The following is a 13748-nucleotide window of genomic DNA, read 5'->3' as shown; positions in this document are numbered from 1 at the left end:
TTTGACCTCCCTAAAATAGAAACATTAGGAACAACCTGTTGATAATACCAATGTGTATGTACATAAGCGGCGTTCATTTGTGTTCACAGTACCCCTTGTTGATTGTTTGAATCGAGCATTGAATTGTTCGAAGTTGATTCTCTTAAGAATCTTCTCTGCCTGCAAACGAGGAAGAATAGGAATATTCTCTCTCCCTTTGCAGATAGTGAAGGGTAGGTAACGCAAACCTTTAACACGTCGTGCCTATTTCGTTCCTCATTGATTGATTGTTTCCCCAAACATTGACTGTTTGGGAATTGGTTCTTTTTGGAGGTATTCCCTGTTTGCAAATATACGTAGGAAAATCTTTGCAAATAGTGAAAGGGTACGTAATGCGGACCTTTCTCCCCCGTTGTAATCTGTCATGCCTATCTACTCCCCACTGATTGATGCACCTGTTTCACCCGGACCATTTACTAGAGATACGTCATCTGGCCCGACCAGAGAGCACCCCTAGTGAAAAGGACATATGCAATAATAACGAAGTGATCACTGTATCCTGTTAACAGAAACTTTAGCATGAAACAACCTGGAAAGAAAAGAATAGGAAAACGAAAATCAGTAGGCCACTGATGAACATGAACTTTTATTAAACAACGAACAAAGAAACGATAACATAACGTAATGATAAAACCTATTAATGTCCTAGAAACAAGAAAACGTTAAAATATGCCAGTGGTGAGAGACCAGAAAAACAGTAAGAGAAACCAAATCACCCCTCGCTGTCCCACCGCCTGCCACGCCAAAAAAATCGATAGACTAGGGAAAATGCAAGTCAGTAGAACATCCGCCCCCACTCTGGAAACTTCCAAGGTGGGGCAGGGTTGCGGCTACGCCCAGCCGGGAGCAGCCCATATAAGGCGGGTCCTGCTGCCACGCCTCGGCCAGGAGATCCTAACGTAGGGTGTAGCCGGAGGAGAGGCCGAGGCCAGCGGGACCCGGCCAGGGGATTGCCTTTACAACGCTGAACAGTTGCAGGGGGGGGGGAATGTCTCCTCGACCCTCCCCTCTCTCTCCCAGTCCGGCCGCGGTGGCCCTTGAGAGTTGCAGGTAGTCCCGCCACATGCTCTTCCGGTCCGGCCACCAACGGTCGGGGGGCCGAGGCCGACGGGATCCGGCTGCAGCCGATAAACCAAGAAACCCGTTCATGGGGCCAGAGCCAGGGGCGTCCGGCCGACATCTACCGGAAGCCCGGCCCGAAGACGGACGGGACACTTCTTCTTTCTTGAATAATGGCTGCGACAACACTGGGGGGGGATGTCTTGCACATGCCTCGTCTCCCCCCCCCTCGTCCTCATCGCCTGGTCCGGCCATAACAAATCTCAAGCGAGACGCCGTGGGGAGCACTGGGAGGGAGAGACGGTGCGAACAGGCCTCTCCCGCCTCCCCAGGTGGAGGCTTCCCAGCTGCACCCTCAGCGCTCCAGGCGCCCGGAAAAGGGTTCTTCCACTGTGGCCATGCTGCAACGTCTCGCCCGGCAGGGTGGAGCCCGTCCGCTCATTTGACCCCGCGATCGCCAGTAGCTACCGAACTCTCAAAATGGCGGTCGACCTGGCAAGAGCGGGCCCAGCATAAAGAAATGGCCCGGTCACTGGTTGACTCCACCACCGTAGTCCTCCACGACCTTGAAGATTCTAGAGGAGCCGCGGGAGTCTCCGACCCCCGATGGGGAATGACTGCCATGATCGCCCGTGGAGTGACGAAACTGTATCCGCGGGACGTCGGCGCTCCCATGCTGGCGCCAGCCTCACTTTGAATTACTAGAATCCTGCAGACCTCAGTTCCGGTGAAAGCACAGTGTGACCCGGTAGGAAAAATTGTTGCACCCCCTCCCCTTTTTGACTGATAGTTCAAACCACCGATCCTTTCCTTTGCCCTTTTAACGGAACTTTGGACTGCCTCCCCCTCTTTTACATTTTCTAGAGAAAACAAAACATTAACCACTACATTAGCATAGCAGTTGACACCAAAACTGTTTTCAAATTGAAAAGCAACAACATCTTCAACAGAATCCTTTTTGTTTCTGCTGTGACCCTGCTACAGCACAGGCATTGTCCCCAGCAGTAATTCTGCAATGCCGGTAAGAATAGCTGTGGTGCCTACTGGACTCACTCACCCCCGCGGCGCCCCACGCCGTTATTTGCTGGGCGGCAACTTACTAGACATCACTTTCGTGCCATCTAGATTTCAGCGCGTTCTGCTGCCTTGGAACTATTCGCACAACAGACTGCTACTGACGACCCACCCCCAGGCAACATCTTCTGAATTTTCATAATTTGAAAGAACTAGTAACATGTCCTCATCAGGAATTCAAAAGAAATTGCCACGGTCTCTTCGTTGTTTAAATGTTTTTACTGTTTTTGTTTTGTTGTATATATTTATATGTTATTAAAGTTTTATATTCCTACTACTTTGTTGGAGTGCTATATATTTTTAATGTGACACATAATTGTAAAAACTTTGATGTACAAAGAGTCATTCCTGGAATCTTCCGCTTCAGGCTCGGTCCCCTCCCCAATCACAATACAGGATGGTTTTCAGATAGTAGGAACACGTGTGGTGTGACAGATCTCATCGGGTGTGGGCCTTGATCTACTATAACTCCTTTGAAGAGGGGTGATTCTTTACAGCTGGGGCCATAAACTACATCTGCAGGGCTAGGTGATAGCCTGGACAATCGGACACAGAGGAAGAGGAGTGTCAGAGGGTGCGGTAGTGAATAGGGCGAAAGGGAGGTGTCGGGCGGGCACAGAGTGTGATTTTCAGGGAAGAGCAGCGCAGATGGGGGAGGTTTATTGCCGATGCATAAGACAGAGAGCGGGGGTGACCAGTGCCTGGGGAAGATGCTTGCGAGGGTGGGGAGCCATGCTACGAATCGACAGCGTGCAGAGAGTGGGTCTGGTCAAGGCATCTAAAATGGCTGCCGTGCACGACAAAAGTGTGGCATTTCAAAAAAGGCAAGATGGCGCAGACAATGTTTTTCAACACTTCCTCATTTCCTTCGAATCGAACGTTAACAGACGTTGGTGCATATTACCAAAGTTAAGCGATATTTATCGCTAACGATGCTTACCAACGAATTTTTTACCGCTAAGCATCGTCAGAAATTATCGAAGATAAACCTTGCTATTATCAAGGTTTATCGCAAATGCGATAATAAACGGCCGCAATGCATGAATATCGCTAAAAAGTCAGCGATATTCATGCATTACCGAGCTAATGCTCTTAGCCATGTTATCCACCTCCCATTGGATAACATGGCTAAGAACTGCTCAGGGCAGGTGTTACTTTTTGGAGATATTCGCGCTTAGCGCGAATATCTCCAAAAGTTGGTAATAGGAGATAGATATCTTGCATGTTGTAATGCAAATTATTGTGGTATATGGAACTCATACCATAATCTCTCAGGAAAGCAGAAACTGATCATTTTGGGACCGCCTAAAAAGGCCTAGGGGGTGAGGGGTACTCTACTTTGCCCCCTTTTCACGTTCCGAACTATTTTATTTTACTCTCTTCTGTAATTACACAAAATAGCAGCGATAAGATGCATCGGAGACACACAGTGAGAGAAAGGAGGCCGGAGATGAAGAAGAGATGTCAAATACACATTGGAGATAATATAGTGGCAGAAGGGAAGTAAATATGAGTAAACTTACCATGTAACATAAAAATGTTGCACTCTATACTATAAGTCTCATTTTATACTACAATCACTTCGCTACAACCTCATAATTTAAAAATAAAAATGAATAATGTCTCAAACAATTTTTGATTTCTAAATATAAATTTATTCTTCAGAATTTTCTAAATTTGAAAGAACTAGTAACATGTCCTCATCAGCAATTTCCTCATGAAAAGTCTGCAATGATGATTCTTGTAACTCTATGGTCTCCAAACATTCGATAAATTCGCCATCAACAGATTGATCAAAAAAATCATTCAAGTCATCTCCTCCTTGTGACAATATTTCATTATTGGTGCTGTCAATTTCAATCAATGTAGTGGAATCATTCAAGTCATCTCCTCGTGACAATATTTCATTATTGGTGCTCTCAATTTCAATCAATGTAGTGGAATCATTCAAGTCATCTCCTCCTTGTGACAATATTTCATTATTGGTGCTGTCCATTTCAATCAATCTAATGGAATCATACAAGTCATCTCCTTGTGACAATATTTCATTATTGGTGCTCTCAATTTCAATCAATGTAGTGGAATCATTCAAGTCATCTCCTTGTGACAATATTTCATTATTGGTGCTGTCCATTTCAATCAATCTAATGGAATCATACAAGTCATCTCCTCCTTGTGACAATATTTCATTATTGGTGCTCTCAATTTCAATCAATGTAGTGGACAATTCAAAAGAAATTGCCACGGTCTCTTCATTGTGAGCCATTTTATTTTGAAATTGCTTGCTGTAAATTGCAGAAAAAAATAATCACTTTCATTTATCGTTTTTAGTAATACATAATATAAAACTAACTTTATCAAGTATTTAGTATAACAGAAGGACTGCAAATAAATAACAGAAAAGATTTTTCAAATTATCTTCAAGTGTACAACATAGTTCCCCTTACAAATTAACAACTCACCTTTTTAAAAGTAGGAGAAGTGTTAGTACTGTGTAAATCAAACACCAGAAATTCACCACCAAAAATTCCTCACAAATGTACCTCAGACAGTAGTATCACAAAATGGCTGTGGTTTCCTCTCATTTGACATATATACATAACCAATTAACTTTCATCACACACAAATACAAAACCAAAGTAACATTTTAATTGGTTCTAAATTTCAACACTTTCAAATGTGTTTTCCCCATGCAATTTTCCATAGGACATTTACATACGTCTACAGCCTGAATGGCTGAACGGAATTACACCAAACTTGGCAAAATGGTACATCAAACCTAAGAGGTCAGGAAGGATCTACTATGCCCCCTTATGGTCATTTCCCCCTTCGCTTTGGCCTCCTCTTGTCTCTCAATCCTACCGAGAGACAAGATGGCGGCCGCTACGGACTGTTTGGAATGTTGACAGACGCCGGAGAACCAATCAGCTTCGCAAAGCTCCGTAACGCGAAAAGTACGCGAAGCGGAGCGCTGTTACAGATATATATCTTTTTTTGAACGTTAATTTCTCAAAATCCACTGGAGCACATATATTGAGACCTAGCAAAGGCACATCGGGCTACCAGTCCCTAATATTTTGCCAAGTTTCGTGCAAATCCATTCAGCCGTTCGATTATTATTATTATTATTTTTTTTGCCCCGCGGGGCCCTTTTAAAACCTCCACATCAAACCTAGGGGGTCAGTGAGGATCTACTATGCCCCCTTATGGTCATTTGCCCCTTCGCTTTGGCCTCCTCTTGTCTCTCGATCCTACCGAGAGACAAGATGGCGGCCGCTATGGACTGTTTGGAATGTTTACAGACGCCGGAGAACCAATCAGCTTCGCTTCACAAAGCTCCGTTGCGCGAAAAGTACGCGAACTGGAGCGCTGCCCGGTCCGCTGTTACAGATATATATCTTTTTTTGAACGTTAATTTCTCAAAATCCACTGAAGCACATATATTGAGACCTACAAAAGGCACATCGGGCTACCAGTCCCTACAATTTTGCCAAGTTTCGTGCAAATCCATTCAGCCCTTCGAGCTAAAAGTGAGGCCAACCGCCCTATGGAAAACTCAATGTTAAAAACACGTTTTGGGACCCCCTTTTTTCTCGGCCCTCCCTTGACAAACCCCCCCCAAATTTTCAAGGGCTGCTCAGAAACAAAATGTGCCATTTTCCTGAAAATTTCAGCCAGTTCCGTCCACAAACGCCAAAGTTATTAGACATAGAATTTTCAAAAATCCCATAGAGAAAAAATCCTAACTATATATACCTACTGGCGACCGCCAGTAGGTAATATATATATATATATATATATATGTACACACATATATTATAGCAACACATACCTGGAATTTCAAGGCAAGGATGGTCACCATTTATAACAAATGTTTAGACAAAGTCTGTTTAAATGGAATTAATGCTTACTGCCAATAAAAGACCTCTGATTTGACATTTGTAATGCTTCATCTATGTCTGTGGAGGAAGTTGTCATTGTAGTCCTTTTTCTATGTCTATGACAGCTGTCAAATAGTCCTACTTTTATGTCGATAGTTACTGCAAACTGTAGTCACCCTAATACAAACCCATGCCTCCACCACCCAAAACTCCCATTCCCCCTGCAAGTTTATCCCTAAATCCCAGATGGGCATGTCCGCAACGCCTTCAAACTCCAGGCCACCTAGTAGGAAACATACCAAATAAAAAAAATCCACAAAAGGAAAAACGTGGTGCCTCTCCTTTGTCAAAAATCAAACATTTTGCAAAGTAATACACTCAACATACCTGATAAAATAAAATGCAAACATTCCAATTGTCGCTAATGCAACAGAAATCATAAACAAAGAATGAGTGATGCTTTTTCTCAAGAATCCAAATACAAATTGCCCAAGGTCTGAACAAAGAACATGGAGAACTCTTCAGGAGGCTGATACTGTATATAAAGAAGTTGCACTTTTTTTTGCACTTTCTTAAAAAAAATACAAAAGAGATGAATTTTGCACTAAAAAAGTTACCCTAACCTTTCACTCAGGTTAAAAAAATCAACTTAAAATGTTTTTTCAAATTGATTTTATCATCAACACACATGTTAAACTACAGATGTCTGTGTTCAATTCTATCACATAGTTCCCATACTCCAGCAATAAGATTTTCACCCGAATGGAAATCTCATTTATTTGATGTGGCATAAAGAGATAACCTCAGGCATTTCACATCACATTGGTAACGCAAAATGCTGGAGATTTTGCCGGAGTATGCAGATATATTCAAAATTCCATCTGTGCTTTGATAATGAATCATTTTCTTTGGCTTCAGATAGTAGTTTGGAGTCTGGAGTCATTGACATTTGAAGCTATCAACTTTCTGCCATCACTGAGGTGTTGGGGTGAGGATGTGGCCTAACGGCTAGAGTGGTCGACCTCAGAGCTGGGAAGCCAGGTTTGAATCTCTGCAGGGACGAGTGACATCCTGTGATTCTGGAAAAATCACTCAATCTCCCCATGTCTCACAAAAATGAATGTGTCCATCTGTAATGCAAATGGTGCTCATGTAAAGCACTCTCATACCTTTGGGTCAGGTTTGTGCTATATAAAATTCCTCAAAAAGAAAAAAACCTTCTCAAGAATTGAGATTCAGCTTTGGTATCCCTTGCTTTGGGAGAGGAGGATACCCATAAAGTCAAATTTAACCCGTTGACTGCGGCGCGAATTTCGCCACAGTGCGGGCATATTAATGAGTGGGCGCGGTTCGGACGCCCCTGGCCGTCCTCCGCACACGCCCACTGTGACGTCCGTAAGACGCATGCAAAGGGTTAAAAAAACATGAAAGTATGTTAGATTTCTTGGTAGAAGGACTGCTAATGCTGCGACCCTTCCCTTCCAGCATTGGATAGCAGGAACCAAACAGTGCATCTTTTAGCATCATTGTGCCAGCACCCGTGTCTGCGAAACATACCTCTGCCACGCTATTCTGGGTTGCTGACTTTAGTATGAAAGTGTGTTTTTGCACTCTCTCTGCAAAATCTTCCTCTTTTCATTGTGTGTTATCTGTGGTTGTTTGTCATGTGACAAGGCAGGGGACGTTGTTGGGTCTAGATATCTGGACATTTTTGTAACATTTGTTAAGCAGAACTGGCAAAGCAATTAGGTATCGCCCTTGAAAGGCATTAAACCTTCATTGCCTTGCGTTGCCAATTTTAAGTAACATCACAAGGTGCTTATTTAGAACAAAGCCATTTCTTCAGAATCAATTTAAAATTATACAAAACAATCCTGAATGTACCACACCTACAACAAATTAGCAAAAATATATAAATGTATTACTTGCTTTGTTTGGATTTGCTGTTTTTCAGAAAAAAAAATTCTTAAATACTCTGCACAGTAAATAAATATGGGCTGTCAGACAAAAGAAAGCTCTAACAATACGAAGACAATTCAATGGGTGACTGTGGTGACAAAAAGTGAAATGAGTGACCTTTCAAATTAAAACACAAACAAAACAATAACATAGATTCTCTGTCCTTCTCTGGTCTTTCAGTCAGCATGCACTGTCTTTTAAACTTCTAACGATAGTGAGCCTGGACATGAGACAATTTCACGTCAATGTTTTCACTCTGTAGATATGTGTGTGTGTCGATACATCAGATAGGGTCTTCCTCAGGACAAAGCAGACTTGCGACAGCCCTTTTTAGTTAGATATGAATCTACTCCTCCAAGCATGGATGGAGCTTGTCACAAAAACTCTTTTGAGATGAGGATCATCCATGTGCCTCCTTTTGTTAATCTGTATTAGTTTGGAATCAGCTGTAATCCAACTCTCAGCTGAATCCCCCACTGGTCATGCCCATCGACCTCCAGGGGGTATAAAGAAATTCCACTTGTGATTACTGCTCTCCAATACAATTATGATTGAGATTATCCAAGTCAATTGGCTGCAGCTACCTGCACTTCCATGAGTTCTTGATTGCCGGGACGTCAATGGTCTCTCTCCTTCCAGCCACAGTTTTGCTTTTGCCAATGCTGATTAGCATCAGCAAAAACAGGAAGAGGGCAGCATGGGCTCCTCCCACACCATATTAAGGTATTTGGGAGCGTGCATCACCACTCATTTGCATGAAGAATCAGCATTTTCCTACTTTTATTTTATGGCAGACATCCTTCTTGGCCAGGAAATCAAAAAATAAAACATGCATGAAAGAACATTACAGAGAAAAGAGCAGCCTGTTAGCACATTTCAGCTGCCAGCCACTCTGAAAAAGAAAAAAACAATACATATTTAATGAAAAAAAAGAGAGGAGGGGTGAGGGATCAATGGAGCAGTGAGGGAAGCTTCTGAACGCCATTGAGTATGGACGAGGGGAAGTAACAGTGAACAGGGAGGGGTAAGAAAGAAACAGAGGAGCTGGAGGACTAAGAAAAAGCCAAGCAGGACAGGGAGGAACAGGGGAAGCAACTCTCAAGCACATGGGAGAGAGAGCAAGAAAACACATGTGCCCCTAATGAGTGCTGATTAAAAGCAAAAAGCTGTTCCCTCAATGTAAGCAGTGGAAGGATACAACTTTCCAATCAGAAGCACTTTAAAACAGTTATTCTACAAGAGAAAGGCACACAGAGGTCAAGCAATGGTGCCATGGGCCGTAGGCAAAACAAGGAAAATGGGCACTCTGGTCGCTCTTTAGGTAGGAAAATACAGCAATAATCAGGATAAATGAGACCCCTTAGGCCATTGGGCCCCGGTGCCCCTGTACTTGCTGCACCAATGATAGCTACCATGGATGTCGATTCACAAACATGCCAAGGTTAACAGAATTGGCAACACATGCCATTTGACCTTAATGACATCACAGGAAGTGACATTATAGGACACAAACCTTAGTTTTCAAGGAAGCCATGTCATATGACCCTAACTCGCCCTGATGACATCAAAATAATTGACATTGTTTAAATGCTGTAATTATTGCTTGTTAATTATAACTACACAACAAAGACAAACATCTATTTTAGTTACCACTTCTAATGGGGTGCTGAATTGAACTTTGAAAGTTTTGCTGCATAATACTTACCCTGAATTATAGTGAGCAAGCGAAGCGACTGAGCCACACCTCTTCCAGGTGGTTTCTTCTTTGGGGAAAGAATGTGATCACATTGTGAATTTTAAAACGCATTTTGCTCATAAAGTTTCCTAAAAGTCATAGGCTGTAATTAAATATTCTAATATTTTCATGGGGTGCCAAGCCAATGAAACCTGACATTTCTAATAGTCGACCTCCTTTTTGTTTCAAAACGTACTTTGGTTGCCCCCATTTATAAAAGATTACCTCTATTCTTTGAGGGCCAGCATTTGACCGTGACTTCTTATAACAAAAATCGCATAAAATATGCCAGTGCCAAAATTTGGCCTTTTAAGTCAACCATTTACTCTTGGTGACCCTTATGTCAAACTTACCTCCATATGTCCGGTCCAGGATTTTGTCATGGTTGTCCCTCGCTAGTATGTCAGGTTGTCCTTTTTTATGTCCAGGATTATCTCCAAAATGCCATAGCTAGCCACAGGCATCCCTACTACAAGAACATCCTCATGTATTCCAGCATTTCCTATGAGTGTCCCTTATGCAAAGAATTACCTCTAGTATTACAGTACAATGGTAAAATATTGATTTACCATGGAAAACATGGAACCCCTCATGCCAAGAATTACCTCCAATGTGGTAGTGCTAGTATGTTGTCACAGTTATCTGTCAGGCTAAGAGTTACCTAAAGAAAGCCAGTGCCAGTATTTTACAATGGGTGTATCTATGAGACAACAATTACCACCAGTGTACCTGGGTTGATGACAGCCTTGCAAACAAAAAAACACATTCTCAGTCACTCACTCACACTCATTACAGTAATTCACTCGCCTGGTCTAAACAGCCGAGATGATACTGGAGCTGATGCTGGACCTCATATCAGTCCCGAGGACAGAACACATCAAGAAACCAAAACCTTGGATCACACACTGTCCTCTAGGGGCAAGGGGAGGTGGGACAAAATAAGAAAAGAGAGACTTGCTGTACTAAATCTGCTCAACAGCCTTGCAATACTGTGTAACAGGATTTGTCATTCCAGAGTCCTTCTATGTCTGTGAGGTAGATACGCACTGGGCCTGAACCTCTGGTTTTGCGATGATGCAAATAACAAGAGAAGGCAGTTACCATCAGTACACCAACAGGTCTCTAGATACAATTACCATACATTGACTTCAGTGTCATACACTTACAGGTTTCTTCAGCAGCACAGCCAGAGACCAGAATAACCAAAATCACAAATTGGAGTGTGGGATACTCAGAACAATTAAACTCGGGACACAGATTTCGGTACAAGGCTCATACATATATCAAACGCTCAGAAGAGCTTTCTCTTGGAAATAATGTTCATCAGAGAAGCACCGAGCTAACTATTATTGTAATGAAGATTGAGCAGAAAATAAGACGTGCAGAGCCACCCTTTGTGTTCTTGGCGCTGAAATGTCCACTTCTGAGTCAAGGGATCGCAAAGGTAGTGCCATGTGTCGCTAGAGGCAAGCAATGGGCCGCAGATGTGCTCACTGTTGACCACTAAACGATGTCCCCTCTGGGGACAAAAACACAAAGAGTAAGGAATGCCATTGAATGAGACGCAAGGAAATGAGATAGATAAGAAAGGCAGCTAATCATGTGCAGAGGCCGACCCAAATTCCACTTTAAGAATTTATATTACACACTAGGTCTAAGGGACAGTTAAAATTGTCTGAACAGGAGGTGAAAAAACAGCAGTACTGTCTAAACACTGCTCAAACTAATCTCTCTGCAAATAATAATGTCCACCTTGAACATGCAGCCGACTTTACTAAACATGCTTTAGGACTCAATGGTGCAGTACATGTCTGACTGATCTTGATGATTTAGCTAGAACCTCATACTGTCTAGTGCATTTAACTGCCTGCACTACCTAATATTCACTGAGTAGAAATTCGGCGCAAGATAATTTGGGTGAACAATTCAAAGTAAAGTAATATTTTTGTACCTGGAAGGATTGGTTATCCTCATTGCAACAGCCAACACTTCTTCTGGAAGTTATATTAGGCTGCACGACAGAGGATCAAACACATATAAATTCAGGTGCGGCTGCCCCAGAATGGGGGTTGTGGGCAGAGGTGAATGGAATACAAAAAAAATAATAATAAAGAAATTAACGTACCTTTTCCTTTGCTGACGCGCTGCTGCACGACTCTCCTCCATCCTCTCCTCACAATCTGAAAGAAGCCTCCATCCTTTCCTCATGATCTGAAAGAAGTATCAGAAGCAAGTACTCAGGGGTAAACATCATTTACCACACAAGCAACACAACGCTTGCCATTACATCGCAGTCATTACCACGACCCCTTTGCTACATCACATGCCATTACAACGCAAGTCGGAACAACGACGCTGTAAGGGTCAGAAGGTATTGGATAAAAAATCATCTTCCCTACTGTTGCACAGACTGGAAATGGAATAGTAAATTTTACTATTCCAAAATCCAGCGCCCCCTCTACAGCAAGTCATTATTCCGACTTGCGTTGTAATGGCATGCGATTTAATGACGCGGTCGTTGTATTGACCACGTTGTAATGGCTTGCATTAAAAAAGCATGTGATGTAACATGGCATAGTCCACTCCAGTTTCCGGACTCTCCCAGCCAATCATAACGCTGCTGAATCAGCATTGTGATTCGTCTGAGCATCCTGTTTGGATGGTGAGGCAGTGCCTTGGAAGGCTGGGCATGTTTTCTCCACCGAGCTGTGCAACACACCCCAATGGACAACATCCCAAGAGGGCCGGCCAAACCATCATGCTCACTTAAAGGAGTGCAAAGGACTCCTCACTCTGCTTGTCGTCACGGAGCCCAGCCCTGCCCCCATCTGTCTCCGAGCTCCGCATAGAAAAATAAAATGATAGTAACGTTATGTTAGTATTATTATTTTCTTTTTCTGTTGTGCATTGCTGAATTAGCCGTGAGGCGACGCTCCTCCGCCTAAGCGGAGAAGCCGCCACTGTATAAGTTCAACCCACAATTCAATTAGTCAAGGCACCAAAAGCAATATGGTATCCTGGCACACAGCTTTCAGTGTCAGGCTAAATCATCCATCCCTGTTGTACACGTTTACCCAGTAGTTCAGATTTCTCTACGTTGTCTATCACTATCAGTTCTGGTCTCCTTAAAGCTATTCTTGTCCGCTTCAAGAGTTTTAATAATTTCCGACTGAAAAATCATCTCATTTTATCCAATTAATTCTTGTATTTACATTGCCTAGCCATAATAGGGACCCATAAGATACAATCGGTAGGACATTTCCCTGCTAGGCTGTAATTAATTCCTGTAAGCAAAGCATCATCGTATGCAGCTTAGAGCGTTAATTGCTTTTTCAATTGTGAGTCACCGTGCAAGTCTCAGGTTAATGATTTGGTAAATGTGACTCAAGGCAGCAGTTCCATTCACTGAATACAGAGCTGGCGACGACGATCCGCTCTGGGAGCCTAACAACATTGTTGTTTTGTACTTGAATATGATGATATTTTATTTGGCATAACAGCAAAATCTGTTGAAGTATAATTGCAGCCCTATTGGGGTCTAGCCATCCAAAAGGCATCACCCGCATGTAGAAGGCACTGAATAGCGAAGGATCGGAGGATATGAGGAAGGACCAGACAGAAAGGGAAAGCACCGGGGAGAATGTGGGGGCAATATAAGCCATTTCTTAAGCCGTTACTGATCACTGCAAGGTGAGCTATGGTTCCCTCCTGTGGAGTCCCTTACCATGACCCTGATTTAGACTTTAGCAGAGGGAGGTAAATGCGCCCTAGAGTACTTTACTCCTGCCATAGTGAGGGTCCTCTGCCCGCCAAATTTAGAGATGTCCACCAGAACAGCAGACATGTCTTAACATTGGGAGGGACAGCTGTCATAGTGGCTCCTGTCAATGTATTAAACGTTTTACAGAAGAATGCCTCAAAATGACAGTAGCGTCCGTCAAACTTTTTAAACATTTTTTTTGCATTTTCGAAAACAAAATACCAAAGCCAGGTTTTGTTTC

This window comes from Lissotriton helveticus, chromosome 5_1 (assembly GCF_964261635.1).
Source record: "Lissotriton helveticus chromosome 5_1, aLisHel1.1, whole genome shotgun sequence".
Taxonomy (NCBI): Eukaryota; Metazoa; Chordata; class Amphibia; order Caudata; family Salamandridae; genus Lissotriton; species Lissotriton helveticus.
The sequence above is the reverse complement of the archived record's forward strand: the minus strand, read 5'-3'. Positions refer to the sequence as shown.